This window comes from Saimiri boliviensis, chromosome 4 (genome assembly GCF_048565385.1).
Source record: "Saimiri boliviensis isolate mSaiBol1 chromosome 4, mSaiBol1.pri, whole genome shotgun sequence".
Lineage (NCBI taxonomy): Eukaryota > Metazoa > Chordata > Mammalia > Primates > Cebidae > Saimiri > Saimiri boliviensis.
This window is the reverse complement of record NC_133452.1, coordinates 134,587,597-134,612,368: the sequence shown is the minus strand read 5'-3', so window position 1 is coordinate 134,612,368 and position 24,772 is coordinate 134,587,597. Positions and strand designations below refer to the sequence as shown.

At 42.9% G+C, this 24,772-nt stretch overlaps 3 pseudogenes; 1 reads left to right on the top strand and 2 right to left on the bottom strand.

Moving 5' to 3' along the window:
• Window positions 1-3,584: 3,584 nt before the first annotated feature.
• Window positions 3,585-4,863, bottom strand: LOC141584206 (large ribosomal subunit protein uL4 pseudogene; annotated as a pseudogene).
• Window positions 4,864-16,856: 11,993 nt separating this feature from the next.
• On the top strand, window positions 16,857-19,036 carry LOC141584358 (heat shock protein HSP 90-beta-like; annotated as a pseudogene).
• Window positions 19,037-19,493: 457 nt separating this feature from the next.
• On the bottom strand, window positions 19,494-23,827 carry LOC101032413 (SH3 domain-containing kinase-binding protein 1 pseudogene; annotated as a pseudogene).
• Window positions 23,828-24,772: the final 945 nt, after the last annotated feature.

Here is a 24,772-nt window from a genome sequence, read left to right as displayed (position 1 = left end):
ACAGAGTTTATGTATTTGAATTTCTTCCTTTCAGAACTAAAGAAAGGGCTGGGCTTTGGGTCAGTTTGAATCCCTAAAATGAGAATTGAGTCTCATAATCATAAAAATTAAGAAATAATGATAAATATGCATAAAGTAGATTACCTAGTTTTATGTTACTGTGTATATTTATTTGTTCTTGTTATACCTGCATCTTAATATAATCTTAAATAGATAGGCATCCTGTTCTAGCCTCTGCAGAAGGAGCCTGTCTTTAGCCAGAGACAAGCAGGGGATTAAGGTCAGCATCATCCTCAAGGTCAAGGGGCTGCAGAGCGTCCTGAGGCCAATGTGCTGATGGCCCCCTCAAAATTGCATCCCACCTAGCAGTTTGGTAGGGCCAGATCACTGACAGTAATCATTGTAGCTTTCATGGAAAGTCTTATGAAGATGGTGGCTGAGGGATATTGAAATCCAACCATTACATTACTGTGAGAGCTTATTAAGTGTCAGAGATCCTGATGAGCATTTTCTGCTCCTGTCACAGGTGACCTTCACAGCAATCTTTCAAGACAGCTCTTTTCATTTCACTATTCTTGCATGTGGATGTCCAGTTTTTCTGGCACCATTTGTTTAAAATACTCTTTTATCCATTTTATCATTTTTCTGGTTTGTCAAAGATTAGTTGACTATAATTATGTTGGTCTATTTCTGGGCTTTCTGTTCTGCTCCATTGATTTATTTGACAATTCCTTCACCGATACAACACTGTATTGATTACTGGAGTTTACTGTACATCTTAAAGTAAAGTAGAGCCAGTCCTCTGACTTTGTCCTCTTATATTGTGCTGGCTATTCTGAGACTCTTGTGCTTTCATAAAATTTAAGGAAAAAAAAAACACTTTAGATCAGTTCATTTTGCCAATATCCATATAACTTGCTGAGATTTTGGTTGGGATTTCATTGATTCTATAAATTGAGCAGGGAGGAACCAACATTTAACAATATTGAGTCTTTCTGTCCATGAACATAGAACACCTCTTCACTGATTTAATTCTTTTGTTTCTTTTATCAGAGCTTTGTAGTTTTCCTCATATAGATCTTGTACATTTTTTGTTAAATTTATGCCTAAGTTTTTCACTTTTGGGCATGCTAATATAAACGATATTGCCTTTTTAATTTCAAATTCAAATTGTTCATTGCTGTATATAGAAAAGTGATTGACTTGTATGTTAAACATTTCACACAACCTTTCTATAATCCCTAGTTTTGTAGTTAATTCTTTCAAATATTCTAAATTGTCAATCATGACATCTGCAAACAAAGGCGGTTCTATTTCTTCCTTCTCACTCTGAATACCTTTTATTTCCTTTTTTTTTTTTCTTTTTTCTTTTTTTGTCTTATTGTGTTGGCCAGGACTTCCAATACAATGTTGAAAAACAGTGGTGAAAGGGGACATCCTTACTTGTTTCTGATTTTAGCGGACAAGCTTCCAATTTCTCACCATTAACTATAATGTTAGCTATGAACTTTTGTAAATATTTTTTATCAAGATGAAGAAGTTCTCAATGTATTCCAGTGTGTTAAAGGGTTTTTGTTTGTTTGTTTGTTTTGTTTTGTTTTTCATGAATAAATGTTGGATCATCTCAAATGCTCTTTCTGCATGTATCAATGTGACCATTTAATTTTTCTTTTTTAACTTATTCATGTGATCGATTATATTAATGGATTTTCAAATGTTGAATCACCATTGCACATCTGTGCAATATCAGTTGGTTGTAGTATATTGTTCTTTTTATGCATTGTGTACTCTATATGCTGATGATCACTTATAAATTTTTTTTCATTTATTTTCATGAGAGAGATCACAGTCTGTAATTTTTGTTACTTTTAAAGTCTTTATGTGTTTTGGTATAAGGAGAATGCTGGTGTCAATATGATGAGTTGGGAAGTAGTCCCTCTGTGCCTATCTTCTGGAAGAGACTGCAGAGATGAGGCATAATTTCTTCCTTAAATGTTTTGTAGAATTCAACACTGAATGCATCTGGGCCTAATCCTTTCTGTTCTGAAATGGTATTAATTACTGATGCAGTTTCTTGAGGATTAATTCTCAAATTAATTCTCCTTAAGAATTAATTTAATTTCCTTAAATTTCTTTAATAGATACTTAGATTATCTATTTTGTTTAATTTTAATTGATTTTTGATATGTTTAGATTTACAGAACAGTTATAAAGCTAGAGCACAGAGTTCTATCTACCCTACTTTCAAGTTCCATTAATGTTACAATTTAATAAAACCATGTTAAGGCTAGGAATGTAAGAAATTAACATTAGCATAATATTATTGGTTAAACTATAGGCTTTACTTGAATTTCACTAGTTTTTCCCATTAATGTCTTATGTCTATTCCAGGATTCAGTTCAGGTCACCTTAATGCTGTTAGTAGTCATATTTCCTCTGATCTGTGAGTTTCTCGTCTTTCCCTGTTTTTATGTTTTTGAAAGTTTTGAAGAGTACTAGACAGATAATCTGCAGAATGTCAATCAGTCTGGGTTTGTCTGATGTTTTTGCATGATTAGGTTAGGGTGATGGGTTTAGGGGACAAGTACCACAGTGGTAAGTGCCTTTCTCATCACTTCATGTCAAGGAGTGCATGATATCAACAGGACTTTGATCACTTGGTTAAGGTGGTGTCTGCCAAGTTTCTCCTCTGTAAGTTTATGATTCTTTATATCCTGTATTCCATTCTCTGTGGGTCACCATGTCCAGCCCACACTCAAAAGATGGAAATTAAGTTTCATCTTCTGGGAAAAGAATTCTCTTCATGTATTATTGGAAATTCTTCTGTAAGAAAGATTGGTCCCTTCACTCTCAATTATTTATTTCTTAATGATTTTTTTCCGTATAAAATGGATAATAATTTTATATTTTGGGTTATAATTCAATACTGTTGTTATGTTATTGCTCAAATTATTCTAGGTTTGTCCATAGGGAGCTATTTCAGATTGCCACCTGTGGCCCTTTGGCACATTCTCAATTTTTAGGTGGGGAGTGGTGCTTCCTTTGAGGAATTACATGATGTTCTAAGCTTATGTTGTATTTTCTCTATCCTAACCTTGTAATCAGCTATTTTTCTAAGATGCCCTGGTTTTTCTTACTGAAGAGTGACATGTATAAATTATGATCTGGGCACTGGGTCCTCATTTGACTTTTCTAAGAGGACACAGGAATTCCAAGAGCTGCCCGAGATCACGTAGTCCAGTAAGAGGCTCTCACTTCAGTGCCACCTCAGAGCTTGTTCAGCACAGCCTTTGACATCCCCCACAAGATGATCAGATCCCCATGCACAGCTTTATTTCCTAAAGTTTCTATTTTTTTTTTCAGTCTGCATGGCTTAGACATTGATAATTTTATTCTAAAATATCTGGAGACTTTCATCAAATAAGAATTTCACATTTCAGCAACGGATTTTATTTACAAAACTGCCAGAATAAGCTCAAGGAAAAATAGTGTAGAGAGAGGGATCATTTTTTCTTTATTTATTTTTTCACTCTCCCTTTGATCAGGTCTTTTTCCAAAGTAACTTACTCACAACGATTTGAGCCTTATGGCATTTGTGCAGGAGGCTTCTTTTCCTCTGTGGTAGGTTTCTTTCCTGCTGGCTTTTTTTCAGCTACTGCTTTCTGTGTAGCTGCTGCCTTTTTCCCACCAGAGGCTTCTTTTGCTTCTTAGAATCAACAGCCTTCTTTCCTTACTTCTCTACCACAGACTTCTTGCTTGCAACCCCCTTCTCCTCTGATTTGACCTCTAATGCTGCTACTGTGGCTGCATTATCCACCCAGAGTTTGTGGTTCCTGGTCTGGGGAAGAATGGTGTTCCAGCACATGGTCTTTGCCTATGGGTTTAGTTTAAATGTCATTCTCAGAAACACATCAGTGGGTTCTTCTTCAGGACTCTTCAGTGAATATTCTTGTGCAGTGCTCAAGGGTCTCTTTGGATCTCTGGGCTTTTCAAGATTCTGCTGAGGTCTGTATTAATCATCTTGTATCTGGAAAGGTTGTAGTTACTCTTGAGGGAAACAGATTTGTGCCAAGTGCCATGCAATTCATCTAACTTCTGGAAAGCGCTTTCAGTCCAAATGCAGAACATCCCACATGCCCACTAGATACAGGTTTCAAAATGCTCAATTTGCTACATTAAGTAGAGTAATTTCAGGGATGTTTCTGAAGACCTTGCTGATACCATCTAACCTCATTCATTATAGGTGAAATGGGGTCCCCTGCACTGGATGCAATCACGTTTTCTCATTTAGTCCTTGCCAGCTCTCATTAGCTGAGAGGCACAGACTTTTTGATATCATCCCATGCTCTACATTTCTTAAGAAGCAAAAGAGCCTCCTTGCTTCTTGTAGACTTCAACTATATCTTTGGCCATCACAAGAAGTACAGGAGTGTCCTCAATATGATGACCTTTAGACATGACTCACACTGGTCAGGCTGAGGCATCCAGGTCAGAGCAGATGGCATATTGTTTTTGGTTTGTGTTCACTCTGTGGTGCCAGTGGTGACAGACTTTGATTAGTGCAAACTTAGGGCATCTGTAACACATACTTCCAAAAGCACTCTGACCAGAACAGTGAGTTCCACCACCTGGTGCTCTGGATATTACAGACACAGCAATGTCAGGATCCCATGTGTCAGCACTGGTCTGATAACCTGCTAAGTCACTGACATCATGGGGTTGCCTGCTCTTTTTGTGCAAACTGGTGTGAACAAAGCTCATGATACCTGGTTCAATGAGAGTGTTGAACACAGCAGGCAAAGTGACATTCTTCCTGATGACACCCCCGTTTTCGGAGTATATCAGAGGACAAACACACACCATGGTGTGGAGAGAAGAAAGTCATGCTCCTCTCAACCTGGCAGCTGCTGCAGGAGAAGCTCACTTACATTTTTTTTTTCCTGTGGAATATTTCCCTGTTCCTGCTGTGCTTTCCATGTCCCTGGAAGAGGAGGAAAGATTGTTCCCTTGGACCATGAGACAGAAATGGTGATGTGGAAACATCTGCCTTCATCACCTCCCCCAACATTTCCATTTCTGCTCTGGCTGTGCCCATTCTCCCTGCCCTTCCCTGACCTCTGAGCCTTTTCCTTCTCCCAGCCTCACAGAGAGCCCGGACTCTCACCTAGAGCTGGCTGTTCAGTGGGAAGTCAGTCATTACACCCTGACTGTAGAAGAGGAGAGAAAGGCCAGATCCTGAGGCTGGGGCAGAAGTTTTAGTAGGAATGAGGGATGTTAGAGTGAGAAGGACTTCCAAACGAGGGGTGATGTGTGAGTGCTCCTTGAATGACTAAGGACATCCTCAGCATCTCCATTTAGGAGGGAGGAAAGGGACTTGGGTGCAGGAAAAGAGAAGGGGGTAGAGTCCAGATGAGACGGTCCTATCCATACCCCTGGTTTTCTGACAACACCTACCCAGTCACTGAGGAGCCCAGAAAAGCCCAGGGGCTCCTTCAGGCAGGTATGTCTCAGCTTCTCTCTAGGGAGGACCCCCAAAATCCCTAGCCATGGTATGTCTCATTCCCCCCACACTGCCCCAGGTATAGTCCCAGTGAGCCTCGAGTCCAGGGTCAGCTCTTTCCCTTCCTGCAGCTAGATTTGAGTGAGGTTAGCAAGTGAGAAGCCAGGTGCTCTGCATGGCAAGGTGTGATTGTCCTCAGAGTCCTGCATACCAATAACCCAAACCTGGGTAGAGAACTGGATGCAGGACAGAGAGGTGGAATGAGGCTGGGACACATCTCAGCTTCCCTCTTGTCTCCTAGTCTTTCTGCATATGCCAGTGTCTTCTGCTCCCCAACCCTGGGACATCTAAAAGCCCCAGCAGGAAGGGGAGACCTGGGTCCCCACCACTCCCTGCCAGATGTCTTTCATAAGCATGCCCACATTTATTCTCACTGCAGCTTTAGGGCCTGTGGCAGCACAGAGTGCTGGGTCTGTGCAGAGGGTGATCCTGGAAGGTTCCTTCTTCACACATACCTGCCGGGCTGTTTATTTCCTTGTCAAGTCTGCTCAAATGGCACCTTTGTGCGGCCTGACTTGATCACCCAATTAGAACTGTCACCTTGTTTTTATTTTGCATGATTGTTGACTTAGCATTTTTTTATATATCTTCTGTGACTCTCTAACATACTGTAAAGATTTCTTTGTCCAAAGATGTCCTCACTAGTATCTCCCATTCTGCTCCTTCGCAATGCAACCTTGCCATCCCCTATCCAGATCTGAGCCGAATCTTCCTCCCCTTGGATCTGGGACTAGCTTTGGTGACTAGACATGGGGCAGGTGACACTGCCTGACTTCTGAGCCTCTGACACAGGATGCCTTGTGGCTGTGACTTGGCCAATTCAACCACTGCCTCCTCGGTCCCAGGGACAGTGCTGGGATCAGCCAGGTTCAGATGAAGCAGCAGGTGGATGTGAAGTCACGCACTGGGTCTTCGCCGCAGTGAGCTCCCAGCTGACAGCCGGCAAGCACTGAGTGTAGCCCTGTGCAGGAGCCTCCTGAATGCTCTGAACAGGGCAGGCTCCAAATGAAGACAGCCCCAGCCCATATCACACAGAGCAGATGAGCTGCCCAGTTGAGCCCAGTCACCCACAGAAAGTGAAATCATAGCAAGCTTGATATTTTATTTTGGGCATGTTTTGTGCATTGTTTATTACTTAATAACAGATAATAGGAGCACACACTATAAAATTAACTACTATCATGTCTTTATTCATTGTCTTTCTTTCCTGTCAGATTGGAGGCATCAAGGATCAAGTGTTTTTCTCTTTTGATTAATCACCAGGCTTAAAACGATGCCTCGCACAGAGGCACTCACTAAACATTTGTTAAATAGATGAATAAAATCTGTGACCACGATTCTTTAATGCTGGGTCTGAGACTGCAAGGGGGGTTACTGGGGTTTAGTTTTCATGTTTGTTTAGTCAGCTCGCACTCCCATAACAAAATACCACAGAGAGGTGGCTTAAACTACAGAAATCTGTTTCTTAGAATTCTGAAGACCGAAAGTCTAAAATTAAGGTGACAGGAAATTCGGTTTCTGGTGAGGGTCTCCTTCCTGGCTTTAGACAGCTGCATTCTCACTATATCCTCACATAGCCTTTCTTCAAGGCATTGCAAGAGAGGAGAGAGAGAGAGAGAGAGAGAGAGAGAGAGAGAGAGGAGACTCTGGTGTTTCTACCTCTTCTTATAAACATGAGTGTTATTGGATTTTGGCCTCACCTTTATGACTTCGTTTAACCAAAATTATTTCCTTAAAGGTTTTACATTGCCTTAAAGGCAATCAAATTGAGGGATAGGGCTTCAGCATATGAATTTTGGGGACACAATTCAGTGCATAACAGGGGTCTGCTGTGAGGTGCATGTGTGTCAGGCACCAATAAATTGGTCTCACTTTCCTGAGTTCCTCAAAAGCATGATGCTCAGCACTGCCCCAGGCTCATACATGGTCTAGCCACACCAGCACCGCAGCCCCACAGCCCTCAATGACCACCTGCCTCTGATGTCTCTTGGACCCAGGAAGGGGGCGTCTAGGTTGCAGGGTCACGGGCTGCTGCTGTCCAGATGACAACCGTGGATCAGCTGCAGTGTGGGGGACTCTGGGGAACTCTCCCCAGGTCTCTGGATCCCCAATGCCCAGATGAGTCATCAGGGTAGGAATGAAATTTTGGCTTTCATTGAGGCTGCAGATTTTCTGAGTTCCAGGGTTTGGGGTGGCAGAAAGAGGGCCTGAGGGATCTGGGCTGAGGTTATAGGTGCTTGGGGCACCAAAGAAGACAGAGACAGCATCCCTGGGCCTATGGACAGTGAGTTGCAAAGGGGGCAGGGGCTGCACGTGGAAGTCTTGGAAATGGGTAGTTGGTTGTCTGGGTCCTGCCTTGAGGTCCTTGTATCCCATGATGGCACCTGGCCCCCCTGCATATCCAGTGTACAGTTGTCCAGGGCTTCTCAACCTGGCACAAAAGCTCCCATTATCATAGGGAAGGAAGGGATAGTTGAAGTCTATGACAGTTTATTGATCTGTGCTAAGCTCATATATGACCATTAGATCCTAGGGCAGGGAGTGGTACCCCAGAAACCCTGAAAATGTTGGAGCAGGCTTGGTCCCTACAGGTGTGGCACAGACACCTGCCCTTCCTTCTCTGTAGTCCAGGACCTGGAAAATACTCTCCAAACACAACCCTCCAGGAAGGCCCTAGGCCAACCCTTCCCCTGCCACCCTTCTCCTTGGTTCCTTCTCCTCTCCTGGTGCCCTCTACCCACCTTATGTCCTGTTCTCCCCCTGTCTTCACTTCCCCAGGAGCCTCACTGTTTATCCCTTTCCTGGACATAAGGCCCCAGTGGCCCCTTCTCTGAGATCCCAGGGTCTGACTCCCCGGAATTTGTTTGCCAGGCCAAGAGGATGCCACATGGGTTGGTGGGGGACACAGAAAGTCCACAGCACAAGGTGCAGCTGAGCTGCTGTGGGTCTCCCCAGTGCTGAGCTGAGAAGATGCCCTGGTTAGGGGAAGCCATGGCAGGTGCGGTGATAGAATGCCCTGCACAATAATTATGGAGTTGGGAGGAAACCTACAAAGGCAGTGAAGTTGGCTGGTTACTGCTCGGCTGTGCTGATGCCCTATAAAAAGATCATGAGAACCTGCAGATTGTTAACAGCCATCACTGGCTACATGTGACAGCCTCTGCTGTGTCTCATGGAGAGGTCTTTATCTCCTGTAGAGAAAGGTAGTGTGAAATTACAGTTGAAAACATCATTATGAGGGCCACAGTGCTCCAGAGATGTTTGACACTCAGCCAAGGCAGGCCTGTTACAGGAAAGTCACGGCCCTGGTGGGGAAACCTGAGATTTGCAAACTGGAGCAGGGTTATCCAATGGGTATGCAGAGGAAGCCCACCCTTCTCTAGCAATGGTTCCCACTTCCTATGCTGGAAGATGCTGCAGAAGCCTCACACTTAGGATGCAGCGGGAATCCCACTCAGGAGTTTTGCAGGAACTAGCCGGCACGACCCCATAGGAGCCAGAGGAGCACTTCAGGGACTGGAATTTGAGGTCACTTGATCAAGGAACCAGAATTTCTGCCTGGATGAATAAAAATCCTTTGGCTTAGTTTGTGGAACACGTAGAGGATGGAATAACAAGGCTGAGGGGAGTGGGTGTGGTTAAGGCCCACCAGGACCATGCTCCACAGGAGGACCCAGAGGGCACACCTTCCACCAGAGCCTCAGGAACGTGCTGGTAAGAGGGACCTGCATCACTAACAAGTGTCGGGGAATTGTCCCCTGCAGGCTGGGGGTGACGGTAGTAAAGATGGTCCCAGAGTTGCATTTATTAATATGTCTGGGGATAAGATGGCCCTGCTGAGACAAAGACCAAGTAGTGGCAGTGACTTGCGAAAACCAGAGGGCACAGTTACTATGGCAACTTCAGAGGAGCAGCTAGGAGGGCTCACCCTCCAGGTAGTTTGGAAAAGGTTAATAGAAGGTGGTGTCTCAGAATTAGGACAGGCAGCCATCAATGGCACTGCTTGATATCTATGATAAGAAAGCAAGAACTGAGGAGCACGTGGGTGAAAGTGTTTGACCTAATACAAAGTCATGATCCCATCCTCAGTGCCTAGACCTCAGCCAAGATTCAGATTCAGATCTCAGTGACAGAAGAGGAGTCCATATCCCTAGGAAAAATACCCTGCAACCCCATGGAAGTGTATGCTGAGACAATTCCCTCAGTCCTTTGGAAAAGGAACCCACAGCTATTTACTCAGGAGACTGTACACCGGTGAAGGGAAATAGGCAGAACTAAGGGGATTACTGACACTGGGTGTGAGCTGACATTGACACCCACATGCCCACAGCACTATCATGTCTCCCATCACAGCGGGGCTTACAGAGGCCAGAGAGCAAACCTGGACACATTATGGCCCACAATGGAACCACTGGACTCATAACCCAAACCTGGTTATCCTCTAATTCCCTGAGTGCATAATTGACACTGATGCCCTGCTAAGTGGAGTCACCCCCACACTGGGTCCCTAGTCTGTGGAGTAAGGGCTCTCATTTTGCTGAAAGACAAAGGGAAACCTCTGACACTACCCCCATCCTGGGAAAATAAAAAATCATAGTGTGTCCCAGGGTGGGTCTTGTGGAAGACACTGAAAGTATTGTGAGGGTCACACCATCATTAGAGAGCTGAAGGGCTGAAGGATGTGAGGTGGTGTTAGAGCTTTCTATTGTCTCTATGTAATCCAGCAACCTGTCCCTGAGAAAGCCGGATGAGGCCTACAGAATGAGTAAGATTACTCCAGGTCTGGCCAAGCAGGAGTTATAATTGCAGTGTTTATGTTGTCTGATATCACTGGTAGAGTGGACTAATAAAGCCTTGGGCACACAGCATGCAGCTGTGGATTTGGTGAGTGCATTCTTTCCTCTCCAATTAGGAAGTGGATATAGAGTGATTCACATTCATGTGGCATCCACAAGACATGCATTTATAGTTTCCCTCAGTGCTAGTATAACTCCCCTGCCCTCTGTAATATAGTCTTAAGACTATATTAGTCATACTGGGTATCCTATCAGATATTAAATCAGCTCATTTCAATTGACAATTTCATGTTGACTGGGGTAGATAAGCAGCAGTTAGAAAGTTCACTGGAGTCCTTGTGCACTGCAAGGACTTCACTGGAAAATATCCAGGTGAAGATAAACCTTACAGAGCTTCAGGAGTGGCCATTGAAGGGACATTTTATGGGTGAACAAGTGCCGAGTGTTTAGGGAAAAGCTGATGTGTCCCCTCCAAGGGAAAATACAAACTGCTTTATCTTGCATCCTCACCAGAAGGAAGGAAGCACACCACCTGAAGAGCCTCTTTGAGTTCTGACACCACATTCCACATTTAGGTATGTTGCCTTGGCCCACACTCTAAGTGACATAGGAGGGGGCCAGCTTCAAGTGGGGTCTACACAGGAAAGGACCCTGCAGCAGATCCAGGCCATGGTGCAAGAAGCCACCATCCCTCAGACCCCCTAGTGCTGGTGGTGCCAGTGGTGGGGAAAAATGGAGAATGGAGCTGAACCAAGCACCAGTGAGAGAATCACAACGGAGGGCCTGAATTCTAGAGTAAGATCATAATATCCACAGCAGAGACCAAATCCCCCTGTTAGAAGCAACTTTTAATACTACTGGTCCTGATTTCATAGACTGGTTGACCACAGGACACCAAGCAACTATGTGGTTCCAAGTGCCTGTGTGAACCACAAAGTCACAGATTGCACAGGCCCAACAGCATCCATCATGAGGTGACAATTGCCCACCTGGGTTGAATTGAATTCCATGTTGACACCTTCAGAAAACATCCAAGTCTGAAGTGGCACTGAACAACCAAACAGACAATTGAAATGAGCCGGCCCTCACCGTGGGTCAGCCCAGGCCTGGTAGGATGGACTCATGAATGGAGCAAGCACAGTGGCAGGCATGGGGCTGTATGTGGGACCAGAAGCACTGACTTCCCCCTACCAAGGCAGATCCAGCTGCTGCCACCTCTGAATGTCCATCTCATCAGCATTTGAGGCCCATGATGTGCCCTAGAGGGGCACTATTTCTTTAGGTGACTAGCATCTAAGTAACAAGGTGACTACATTTAGACACTTCCATCCTGGAAAGGCCACAGGTTCATTTTCACCGGGTTAGGGCCCTATTCCATATGCCATGTTTTCCTGTCCTGCTCTCAGACACTCAGTCAGCACCACTCTCCGGGTGCTGTTACATTCCTGATCTTCAGGCTAGGCATCGCTCCTAGCCCATTATCTGCCTGCAGGACCCACTTGGCAGGGAAAGTTTCAGTGTTTCCATGGCTGTGGGTTCCACTAATCCTATCACCATCTGCACCACCGAGGGGCTGCCACCCTGAAGGAATGCTGGACAGACCTTCTACAGGCAAAACTCAGTGCCAGTCTGGAGGAAGCACTCAGGGGTGGGTGCCATCTTTCAGGACATGGTGCATTGCTTGAATCAGAGACGTCTCTACAGTGCTGTGTTCTCAAAAGGAAGAACATGTGGGTCCAGAAACCAAAAGGTGGAAGCAGATATGGCTCCATGTCCAATCTCTTAGATTCCCCCAGTGAGGTATTTTGCATGTTTTATCTCCCAACACTGGGCTGTGTAGGGTAGGAGGTCCTGGTTTCCAGAGTACCCTTAAAAGGAGACAAGAGACAGCCCATTGAACTACACATTATGATTGTCACCAGAGAAGTGTAAATAGTATGTATCCAGAGACCACCTGGTCAGAAGAGGAGTCTCCTCATCTCCGGGACCAGATAATAGATCCTCATCCTTGGCTGAATAGATCCAGCCAAGAGGAGGCATGGCTACTTTCACACAATGAGAGCAGAAGTATGTGTGGAAACCAGAGTTCCACCTGGGAGCCTTCCGGTTTCCCTTCCCCCATTGTAAGTGTGAGCAGAATCATCCAGCAATTCAGCTTAAGATCATTTGATTTCCAAGGGCCTAGATCTATCAGGGCAGAAGGTTTGAGTCACACTCCTGGGTGATCTCCCAAGGCCCTTCTCCTGACATCCTCAGTAGCATTGGTGGTGAGGGGCTCCTTCCTATGGGCTGCTCCCAACCAGTGATGGGTCACACCAGTGACACTAAGGCAGGACATTTCAGGGAGACAGAGGACACCTCTGATGGCAAACTATGACTCCAGGACTCCTCCATGGCCTTGCTCAACTTTCCTTAGATTGTGGTCTAGGACACATCCAGTAAACCTTCTCCCCTCTGTCCATCACTGGGGGTCACACTTGCGTCTTGCTCTGTTGTCTTTCCCAGTGTGGCCCCTAATAAAATGCTGTAACTTGAATCCCATTTTGGCACTTGCTTTTTCGAGCATTTGGACTACAAAATCATTTTCATGGCCTCTTAGTTATTTCAATGGCCTCTTAGTTATTCCAATTTGTAATCCTTTTGTTTATTCAAATTTTTCTACCTGCATTGGCTCCATTCTGCTGGTATTTGTATTATGTTTTTGAGTTTGTCAATGTTTGTTGCTTTAAGTCACTAAATTTGGGGGTAGTTTGTTACACAGCAATGGATAACTAATAAAGCCCTCTCACATTTCCATTATTCTACAGAGGTTTACTACCTCTGTTTTATTTCCTCCTATTTTGATTATATTAGCCATACATAAAGTTTCTAGTTTCTCAACGCCTAGTCTTGTCTATATTTTAGTTTTTTTTCTCCTTTGTTCCTTTCCTTTCTCCTTCCTTCTCTTCCTCCCTCCCTCTCTTTCTTCTCTATTTCTATTCAAACTCTCACCATCCCTCCCTCTCGCTCCCCTTTTCTTCCTTTTTTCTCTTTTCTCTTTTTTCTTCTTTCACTCTTTCCTCTATTCCTCGTTATTTCCCTCCCTTTCTCCATTTTTTTTTTGCTTTTTATTATAACATTTTCCTAACATATAAAACAACGCTATCTGATTGTGCCATAAGTAAGCATTTTCTGAATCTATATTTCAAAACTATAATGCCACGGTATATGAGAAACAAGTAAACAGCAGGAAATTATTAACAGAGTCTGAATAAAAATGCCTGTTATAAACCTGCAGCCAAGACACTGGCTTTTAACTCAATTCCTTCAACCCAGTGTTTTCAGAACACATCATCAACATCAAGTGTTACACATTTATTTAAAAGTTTAGGCCAGGTGCGGTGGCTCACGCCTGTAATCCTAGCACTTTGGGAGGTCAAGTCATGCGGATCACCAGAGGTCAGGATTTCAAGAATAGTCTGGCCAACATGGTGAAACACCGTCTCTACTAAAAACACAAAAATTAGCTGGGCATGGTGCTGTGTGCCTGTAATCTCAGCTATTCGGGAGGCTGAGGCAGGAGAATCACTTGAATGGGGTGGCAGAGCAGTAAGCCAAGATTACACAACTGCACTCCAGCCAGGCGACAGAGCAAGACTCAGTCTCAAAAAAAAAAAAAAAAAAAAAAAAAAAAAAAAAAAAAGTTTAAGTAGGCAGAATCACTTTGGAAATCATGTTATCATTATCCAGTATTGTTAAAGTCCTCCATGCAATATATCATCCAACCTCACTCCTAATTGTCCAATCTGGGGACTTTCTTGCTTATGTTCCAAGGAGACAAGCACACTAATGTTTATGGTAAAAACTGGAATCAGCCTCCTATACATCAATAGGAAGTTGGTGAAATTGTGGTATAACCATAAAATGTAAACCTTCAGCAGCAAAAAAAAAAAAAAAAAAAAAAAAAATGAACGACAGCCTCCCACACCACAGATAATTCCTATATGTAATGTGCATCATGAAAAAATAAATGCAGTAGAAATTTGCTGTACTAGAAGCTTAAAAACTAGCAAAACTCATATTTGGTTTGGAGATACATTTGTATGTATATATTATATATAGATAATAGGTAGATACAGATATACACTTACTGCACAAATCTTTTAAGGAATGCAAAGAAATAATAATCCGAAGACTCAGGATGGAGTTTCCTTCTGGGGAATGGGAATGGGCAGCAGCCCAGGGTAGCTTTACAGGTTCTGTGTTTTACAACAGTGCTGGGCACCCTGGTGGTTACTTGATTATAATTCCTTAAACAGAGTTTTCCAAATTAAAATATACCTGGTTTTTATTAAAATGAAAGAGAAAAGAATACTGAAGTTCATTGCAAGTCTCCTTAACGAGAACTACTTACATTGGAAGAAAACCATAGAGGATTGTAAGGAGCCATATGACAGAGAGGATGAGGATGCCATGAAAATGGCCTTGGCTAAAAATAGGTCATTTGATCCTTGGCTCCCTGGCATTTCTCTAGATTTTTAAGTATACAATGTTCAATCTGATGTGCAAGGTAATTCCTTCTTGCAAAGGATGTTATGTTACATTTTACTACACATACATCTGAATTAAACTTTTATCAAATTGGAAATGAACATCATTGATCAAAATAATGAAACAAGAAAAGAGTAGAAAAGGATAACAAGTGATAGGATAGCAAATATGAATGGATAACAAAATAGGACTGCAAAAATACAATTAAAAAAAACTTCAGAAGCACATAATACCATTGCTATTTAGAATCAAAGCGGTGTCTAAATTACTTCTATCACATCCATTCAATATCAGAACAAACAATGTTAAGTTTATTATAGAATGCCCACTAAACAGCTAGGTTTTGAAAAAACTTGTTTCTCAATTAATGCAAACCATTTTGGGCTACTACATCAAACCAAAGTTATTGGCATCGTGCTGAGTTAGATATGCTGAATGGAGTATGAAATTTACATTTTTGTAAATGAAAAGCCATCTGATAAGGCAATTTCTTTCTAAGTGAAAGCAAGTTTATCAGAGAAGTAAAGAAATAAAAAAATGGCTACTCCAGAGACAGAGCAGTGTTTCTTTTTTTAAAATGTAGGCAGATGTTTTTTGAAGAAGATATTTCAATAAGAAAACTGGCCCTTGGGGCATACTTCCACTAAATTTGAGACATCTTAGACAAAACAAAGACTTATTTTCAAGGCATTATTTTATGGAAATGAAGCCTTGGAACTATTTAATCTAGTTACTCTATGTTCAAAACTGTGTTAACTCATTAAAGAGAACATTGTTATTATAGGTGTTTGCAAGAAAAACTCAGAGATACCATATTATCTCCTTTCTCTGTCTCAAACTGTTTCCCCCTCAGCACCCAAGGCTCTGTGATGTCTTCAACTTTTAATCATTAATTTAAAAAGAGAAGCTTACTACAGAATCAGAAAAAAATAATCTATTTTAAAATTCATGTGGATACAAAAAAAGAGCTTGTATACCTGAGAGGATCCTAAGCAAAAAGAACAAAACTAGAGGCATCAGACTACCAGACTTAAAACTATACTACAAGGCTACAGTTCCCAAAACAGTGTGGTACAGGAAAAAAAAAAAAAAGAAAAAGAAAAAGAAAAGAAAAGAAAAAAGAAAACCACAGGCATGTAGACCAATGGCACAGAAACAGAAATCAGAAAGAAGACCTCACATCTACAACTATGTGCTTGTGATAAATAAAACAGGCAATGGGGAAAGGATTTCCTATTTAATAAATAGTGTTGAGAGTACTGGCTACCCATATACAGAAAATTGAAACTGGACCCCTTCCTTACACCTTACATAAAAGTTAACTCAAGATGGATTCAATACTTAAGTATAAACCCAAAACTGTATAAACCCTGGAAGAAAATATAGGCAATACCATTCAGGACATACACACTGGGAAAAGGGTTTATGATGAAATTGCCAAAGCAACTGCCACGAAAGCAAAAATCGAAAAATGGGATCTAATTAAGGAGAAGAAATTCTGCACAGCAAAAGAAATTATCATCAGAGCAAATAAACATCCTACAGAATGGGAGAAAATTTTGCAATCTGTTCATCTGACAAAGTTCTAATATTCAGAATCAACAAATAACTTAAGCAAATTTACAAAAAAAACAACTTCATTAAAAAGTGGACAAAGGATGTGAACAGATACTTCTCAAAAGAAGACATACATGAGGCCAAAAACATAAGAAAAAAAGCTCAACATCACTAATCATTGGAAAAATGCAAATCAAAACCAAAACGAGATGCCATCTAATGCCAGTCAGAATGGCAATTATTAAAACGTTAAGAAAAAACAGATATACCTGATTTTATCTTTTTTCTTGACTTTTAAATAATTTTTTATTAATAAATTTTTATTGCTCTAGAGTCACTCTGATGCTGCTCTTGGGCCTCAGGTGTGTTGGACAGCTAGCCCACCTTGCTTTCTAATACCCGTGAGCCTTTTCTTTTCAAGATGCCTGAGGAAGTGCACCATGGAGAGGAGGAGGTGGAGACTTTTGCCTTTCAGGCAGGAATTGCCCAACTCATGTCTCTCATCAGCAATACTTTCTAGTCCAACAAGGAGATTTTCCTTCAGGAGTTGATCTCTAATGCTTCTGATGCCTTGGACAAGATTCACTATGAGAGCCTGGCAGACATTTCCAAGTTGGACAATGGTAAAGAGCTGAAAATTGACATCATCCCCAACCCTCAGGAACATACCTTGACTTTGGTAGACACAGGCATTGACATGACCAAAGGAGATCTTATAAATAATTTGGGAACCATTGCCAAGTCTGGTACTAAAGCATTCATGGAGGCTCTTCAGGCTGGTGCAGACATCTCCACGATTGAGCAATTTGGTGTTGGCTTTTATTTTGCCTACCTGGTGGCAGAGAAAGTGGTCCTGATCACAGTGCACAATGATGATGAACAGTATGCCTGGGAGTCTTCTGCTGGATGATCCTTCACTGTGCATGCTGACCATGGTGAGCACATTGGCAGGAGTACCGAAGTGATACTCCACCTTAAAGAAGATCAGACAGAGTACTTTGAAGGAAGGTGGGTCAAAGAAGTGGTGAAGAAGCACTCCCAGTTCATAGGCTATCCTATCACCTTTTATTTGGAGAAGGAATGAGAGAAGGAAATTAGTGATGATGAGGCAGAGGAAAAGAAAGGTGAGAAAGAAGAAAAGATAAAGATGATGAAGAAAAGCCCAAGATTGAAGATGTGGGTTCAGATGAGGAGGATGATAGCAGTAAGGATAAGAAGAAGAAAACTAAGAAGATCAAAGAGAAATACATTAATCAGGAAAAACTAAACAAGACCAGAAACCCTGATGACATCATTCAAGAGGAGTATGAAGAATTCTACAAAAGCCTCACCAATGACCGGGAAGACCACTTGGCAGTCCAGCACTTTTCTGTAGAAGGTCAGTTGGAATTCAGGGCATTGCTATTCATTCCTCGTTGGGCTCCCTTTGGCCTTTTTGAGAACAAGAAAAAGAACAACAGCAAACTCTATGTCCATCGTGTATTCATCATGGACAGCTGTGATGAGCTGATACCAGAGTATCTCAACTTTATCCGTGGTGTGGTTGACTCTGAGGATTTACCTCTGAACATCTCCTGAGAAATGCTTCAGCAGAGCAAAATCTTGAAAGTCATTCGCAAAAACATTGTTAAGAAATGCCTCGAGCTCTTCTCTGAGCTGGCAGAAGGCAAGGAGAATTACAAGAAATTCTGTGAGGCATTCTCTAAAAATCTCAAGCTTGGAATTCACAAGGATTCCACTAACCAACGCCACCGGTCTGAGCTGCTGTGCTATCACACCTCCCAGTCTGGAGATGAGATGACATCTCTGTCAGAGATGTCATTGCATGAAGGAGACACAGAAGTGCATCTATTACATCACTGGTGAGAGCAAAGGGCAGGTGGCCAACTCAGCTTTTGTGGTAGCGGGGCTTCGAGGTGATATGTATGACCGAGCCCATTGATGAATACTGTGTACAGCAGCTAAAGGAGTTTGATGGGAAGAGCCTGGTGTCAGTTACCAAGGAGGGTCTGCAGCTACCGGAGGATGAGAAGAAGAAGAAAATGGAAGAGAGCAAGGCAAAGTTTGAGAACCTCTGCAAGCTCATGAAAGAAATCTTAGATAAGAAGGTTGAGAAGGTGACAATCTCTGATACGCTTGTGTCTTCACCCTGCTGCATTGTGACCAGCACCTACAGCTGGACAGCCAATATGGAGTGGATCATGAAAGCCCAGGCACTTCGGAGCAACTCCACCATGGGCTACACGATGGCCAAAAAGCACCTGGAGATCAACCCTGACCACCCTATGGTGGAGACGCTGCAGCAGAAGGCTGAGGCAGACAAGAATGACAAGGCAGTCAAGGACCTTGTGGTGCTGCTGTTTGAAACTGCCCTGCTCTCTTCTGGCTTTTCCCTTGAGGATCCCCAGACCCACTCCAACCGCATCTACTGCATGATCAAGCTAGGTCTAGGTATCGATGAAGATGAAATGGTAGCAGAGGAACCCAGTGCTGCAGTTCCTGATGAGATCCCCCCTCTTGAAGGTGATCAGGATGCGTCTCACATGGAAGAAGTAGTTTAGGAGTTCATAGTTGGAAAACTGCCCTTGTATAGTGTCCCCATGAGTGCCCCTGTCCCACCTGGCTCCCCCTCCTGATGACTGGTGTTTTTTTCTCTTCTGTCCTTCTGTTGAAGGCAGGAAACAAGGGTGTCAAGCCCCCATTCTTTCCCTACTCTGACAGCAGGATTGGATGTTGTGTATTGTGGTTTTTTATTTTGTTTGTTCATTTTGTTCTGAAATTAAAGTATGCAAAATAAAAAATAAATAAATTTTTATTAAAAATTTTTAAAATCTGAAATTACATTTTATTAATGGAAAATATCATCAAAATAGTACCACTATGGACTAAACTACCTGAGTTTTCATTTCACATTGAGATCTCAGAGTAGAAAAGCACAATTTTGCTCTACGTAAGTCACAGCAAGTGCCAGCCCCAGGACTAAACCCTGGGAAAGATCTTCCTCTTGGATGGAATCTGTGTTGTTCTATCAAGACTTTTGTGCTAATCTTTCAAACACGGATATGTTGAGGCAAACCTTCAATCTTTTGGCACAAGAGTATTTTGGCTGGGGCAGAAAATTTGAGTCTGGGACCCAGGATGAATAATGTGACATTCCATTGATCAAGTATTAATTTTGATTGTAGAGCTTTTTTTGTCATTTATTTCCATCTGCAACCGAAGCCAGATTTCCTTCTCTTCATCCAACTCAGACAATAACTGTGTAATCTCACCTTTCTGCTGGTCCTTCATGTTCTTGATGATGCACTTCTCCTCGTGGACCTGTGTTCTTAGCTCCTCCATGGCTGCCTGGCTGCTGGCTGCAGGCTCCATCTTTGGTTTTCATTCTGTGCCGAACAGAGACCAGGAGTTGGCTCTGTGTCCAGCTGTTCCCAAACAGGATAATGGTGGGGAGGGCGCCGCCAAGGACAGAGGAGCTGGCCCACCACCAGCTGCTGCCATGGTCTCTGGCTTGGGCAGCAGGGATGCTTTGTTTTCAGACAATTGGGATATGGTAACAGTCTTGGAAGTTTTCTTTGGCGCATCCACTACTCTGTGCGCAAGTGGGATGTGTTTCTCCTTAACCTCTTTGGGACTTGGGGAGTCGAAGATATAAGGGCTTGAAAGCAATGAAGATGTGAGGGACTAGGATGGAGGCCGCCTCCCCGTAGCTTTTGGTCTGCTGTGATCAGATGACTGAGTTTCTTTATATGACACCACGGAGTCAAAACCTTCTAGGTCGATATCATTGCTGCGGTCTGAGAGATCTTTGTCCAAGACGCCTGAAAGTGAACTGCCCGCCAAGTCAATCTTTTGACCATCACCCCTGGTGTGTGTCAGTGGACCCACTGGTAGCTCTGGACTTCTTGGGGGCAGTGTGCCAGGTCTGCTGAGAGAATTGGTTTTACGTGGCCGAGGCTTTTTTGGCGGTATGGCAGGAACGGAGGGCTTCTGTAATCCAGTTTCGGCTCTGTCTCTGGTCTTTCTTTTTCTTCTGTTCTGCTGGGAAGCATTTTTGGTCTTTCAGGAGGTATCTTATTAAGTTCATGTTTTCTCTCAGTGGCACCTGTCCCTTGTTTGATGACAGAGTGGATGGAGGCGGTGGTTTCTTGGATCTATTCCCTTCTTTTTCAAAGTCCGGTGGAAATAACTTCAGAAAGTTATCGGGGAACACGCCTCGTCTGCCGTTCAGCTCTCCTTCCCACCAGCGTACCTCACTGCAGTCCTTACTGATGAGAATGACTATGTCTCCTTCTTTGATTGTCATTTCATCACTATTCTGTGCCTCATATGGAAATGTTACTCTGCAGTCATCCTTGCTCTTTGTCCTGCTGTCCATTTCTGTTTTTGAGGAGTCTAGAGTTGCCAGAGTTTTAGGTAACTTCTTCCCAATGGTGTTTTCCATCGGCAGAAAGTCATTTTCTACTTCAATTGATCTTGGTCTTAGTTAGATTGGCTTGTCTTTGAAAATGGCTCCAGAGCCCACTCCTTTAACTTTTTTGGGCTGGATTGTTTCCGTCGCCACTGTCCTGTTGGCACCTTCAGACTCGGTGCTGCTTGAGTCACCCCCATCACTCTCAGAGCCTGTGGTTTCCCTTAAACCTGGCTTGGACAGATGCTCATCCTGGGAAATGCCAAGCTTATCTGACTACCCTGAAAACTCCTTGATGAAGTTGGAAGGAAACATTCCAGTCTTCCCGTTGAGAACACGGGAGTCCGAACACGGTTGCAGAAAAATAGAAATGCTTTTATGTTCTTCGTGGAAACATAAATTTGTTCCATGATTGTGGAAGACAGTGTGACGATTCCTCAAATTTTAGAACCAGAAATACTATTTGACCCAGCCATCCTATTACAGGGTATATACCCAATGGAATATAAATCATTCTATTATAAAGATACATGCATGTGTATGTTCATTACAGCACTATTCACAATAGCAAAGACATGGAATCAACCCAAATGCCCATCAGTGATGAACTGGGTAAAGAAAAGATGGTACATATACACCATAGAATATTATGCAGCCATAAAAATAAATGAAATCAAGTCCTATGCTTGATTTCATTTCTTTTTATGGTTGCATAAAAAGATATGGATGAAGCTGAAAGTCATTATCCTCAGAAAATTAACACAGGACAGAAAACCAAACACCATATGTTCTTACATATAATTGGGAGCTGAGCAATGAGAACACTTGGACAAGAGAAAAGGAACAATACACACTGGGGCCTGTTGAGGGTGGGCAGTGGTGGCGGGAGCATTAGGGAAAATAGTTAACACATGCCGGGGTTAATACCTAGATGATGGGTTGATAGGTGCAGCAAACCACCATGGCACATGTTTACTTATGTAACAAACCTGCACACCCAGCACCTGTACCCTGGAACTTAAAATTAATTAAATTAAAAGACAAGCTTAAAGCATTAATGAAAAACAATTAGATTTAAAAAAGCCTTTGAGTTACAAAATCTTGAAACAATAATTTTAATTTTGCTTTTAACATATATTCAAATCCTTTAATACTGCTCCCTTCCAGAGGTACAGCTTAATTCCCTCTCTTGAGTGTGGCTCGGATTTAATGATGCACTTCTGATATGGCCTGGCTCTGTGTTCCCACCTGAATCTCATCTTGAATTGTCTTACGAATTGTAATCTGACATATCGGGGGAGGGACCGCATCGAAGGTGATTGGATCATGAGGACGGTTCCCCTATGCTGTTCTAATGATAGTGAGTGAATTCTCATGAGATCTCATGGTTTTACAAGGAGCTTTTCCCTGCTTCGCTCTGCATTTCTCTCTCTTTCCACCATGTGAAAAAGGACGTGTTTGCTTCTACTTCTGCCATGATTGTAAGTGTCCTGGGGCAGCATCCTCAGCCATGTAGAACTGTGAGTCAATTAAACTTCTTTTTAGAAATTACCCAGTCTCAGGTATTTCTTTATAGAAGTGTGAGCATGAACTAATGCAACTTCTAACTGAAAGAGTAATGATGACATAACAGTTTGTGACTCTGGGTGTAGAAGATAAAAGTCACTGTGGCTTTTACTTTCTCTCTCTCTGTCTCTGGGATCATGAGCCCTGGGAGAGGTCAGGTGCTGTCCCATTAGCTGCCCTGCAGGAAGTTCCCTGTGGCTAAGAACTGAGGACTTCTGGAACCAGACAACAAGAAACTAGGCCTTTTCCAACAGCCCTGTGACTGAGCCATGTTTCATGTGAATCCTCAGCCCCAGGGAAACACTCAGATGATGCAGCCCTTGGCTGACAACTGGACTACAGCCTTGTGAGAGGAACTGAGCCAGAAGCACTCAGGGAAACCTCTCCTGGATTCCTGACCATTGGAAACTGTGGAAGATGATAAATATTTGTCGTTTTGAGCTGCTATGTTTTACATCATTTGTTATGCAATTGTAAATAACTAATAGATTTTCACAAGAGAGGATGGATTATTACACGTTAATTTGCTTGTGCTCTAAATTTGACATCATCAATCTTATTATTTTTGAGACAGGGTCTCTCTCTGTCACCCAGGCTGAAGTGTAGTGGCATAATCACCATGCACTGTGGTGTCAACCTCCTGGGCTCAAGGGGTCCTCTGACCTCAGCCTCCTGAGTAGCTGGGATGACAGGCATAAACCACCATGCCTGGCTAATTTTCTAATTTTTTGGCAGTGATGGGGGTTTGACCATGTTTCTCAGGTTATCTTGAACTTCTGGAATCAACGGATCCACATTCCTCTGCCTTCCACAGTGGTAAAATTGCAGGCATGAGCCACCACAACTGGCCTAAATTAATTGAAGATACTAAATATATAACTTGGTTGTAAAAGGTAAGGAGAATTTCCATGGCTGAAGAGGATGTATTTTATTACCGTTCACAATGATCACATTACTTGAACTTCAATTCCAACTGTGTCTCAGTTAAACACAAAAGGAAGATCCAACCCTTGCTAGGCTGATTCTGTGATGGCCCCAACAACCACTTCCTGGTCATTCACCTTCCCCCAGTTATTCAACCAACTCTAATGTAGGTGCTGTTGTGAAGGGATTCAGCAGATATAATTAAGGGTCTCAATTAGTTGACTTTAGGTAGGGTTTATCCTGCTTGCACTGTCCTAATCAGCTGAGCCCTTGAAAGACTGGGTTCTTCCTGAGTATAGAGATTCATGGTGTGAGAGGGATTCAGCATGAGGGGTTTCCTCCACTGTGGACTTTGAAAATGAAGGGGCTATGTGGGAAAGAACGCTGGTGGGCACCAGGAACTGACCACATCCCTCCCTGTTCTCTACCTTGACATCCAGCAAGGAACAGGAACCTCAGTCTTACAACTGCCAAAAACTGCATTCTGCCACCTCTGTATAAGCCTGAAGGAGAATTCAAAATGAAAACACAGTTTTGGGAAGCACAGAATAGAGATTCCATCCACATCATGCTAGGATTTCTGACTAAGGAACTATAAACAGATAAATGGGTGTTGTTAGGCCAGGCATGGTAGCACACACCTGTAATCCTAACATTTGAAGAGCTGACATAGGAGGATCACTTGTAGCCAGGAGTTTGAGACCACCAGGATAATGTAGTGAGACCATTATCTCTACAGCTTTTTTTTTTTTTCCAGTTAGTTGAGCATGGTGGTACTTGCAGTCCTAGCTACTTTAAAGACTGAGGCAGGAGGATCCCTTGAGTTTGAGGCTGCCGTGAGCCATGATCATGTGACTGCATTTCACCCTCGATCACAGAGGGAGACTCTGTCTCTAAAAATAAATGAATGAATACAATAAATGAGTGTTATTTAAAGCCAATATTTTCAATAATTACACAGTCTTATAAAATTTATACACAGGCTCAACAGACTTATGGAATGAATTGATGAATTGATATGCACACTAGTTACGTAAAATCTTTCTTAACTTTTTCAGTGTTTTACATTTTATAATTTTCTGTGATACAACTTAATACACTCATATTTCATTCATTCAGTCAATAAAATTAAGTTAGTGCCTGTGGCGAACCAGGTCTGCCCTCACATGCTCACATGCCTGACATTCTGGAAGCTTCACAAGACCAAGGTGGAGCCACTGGAGTGTTTTAGGTGGAGAAAGACATACTCTGATTCACAATAGCAGGACCACTGTGGAGAGAACAGTCATGTAGCAGGTAATGGGACAGTGCTAGAGCCACAATTCAGGAGTGACAGGGTGGTGGGGACTAAGGGGAGAGGAGGGCCTGAGGGATGAGAGGGACAGAGGGAAGGGCTGGAGAAAGAGGAGGTGAGGAGAAGGAGCAGAG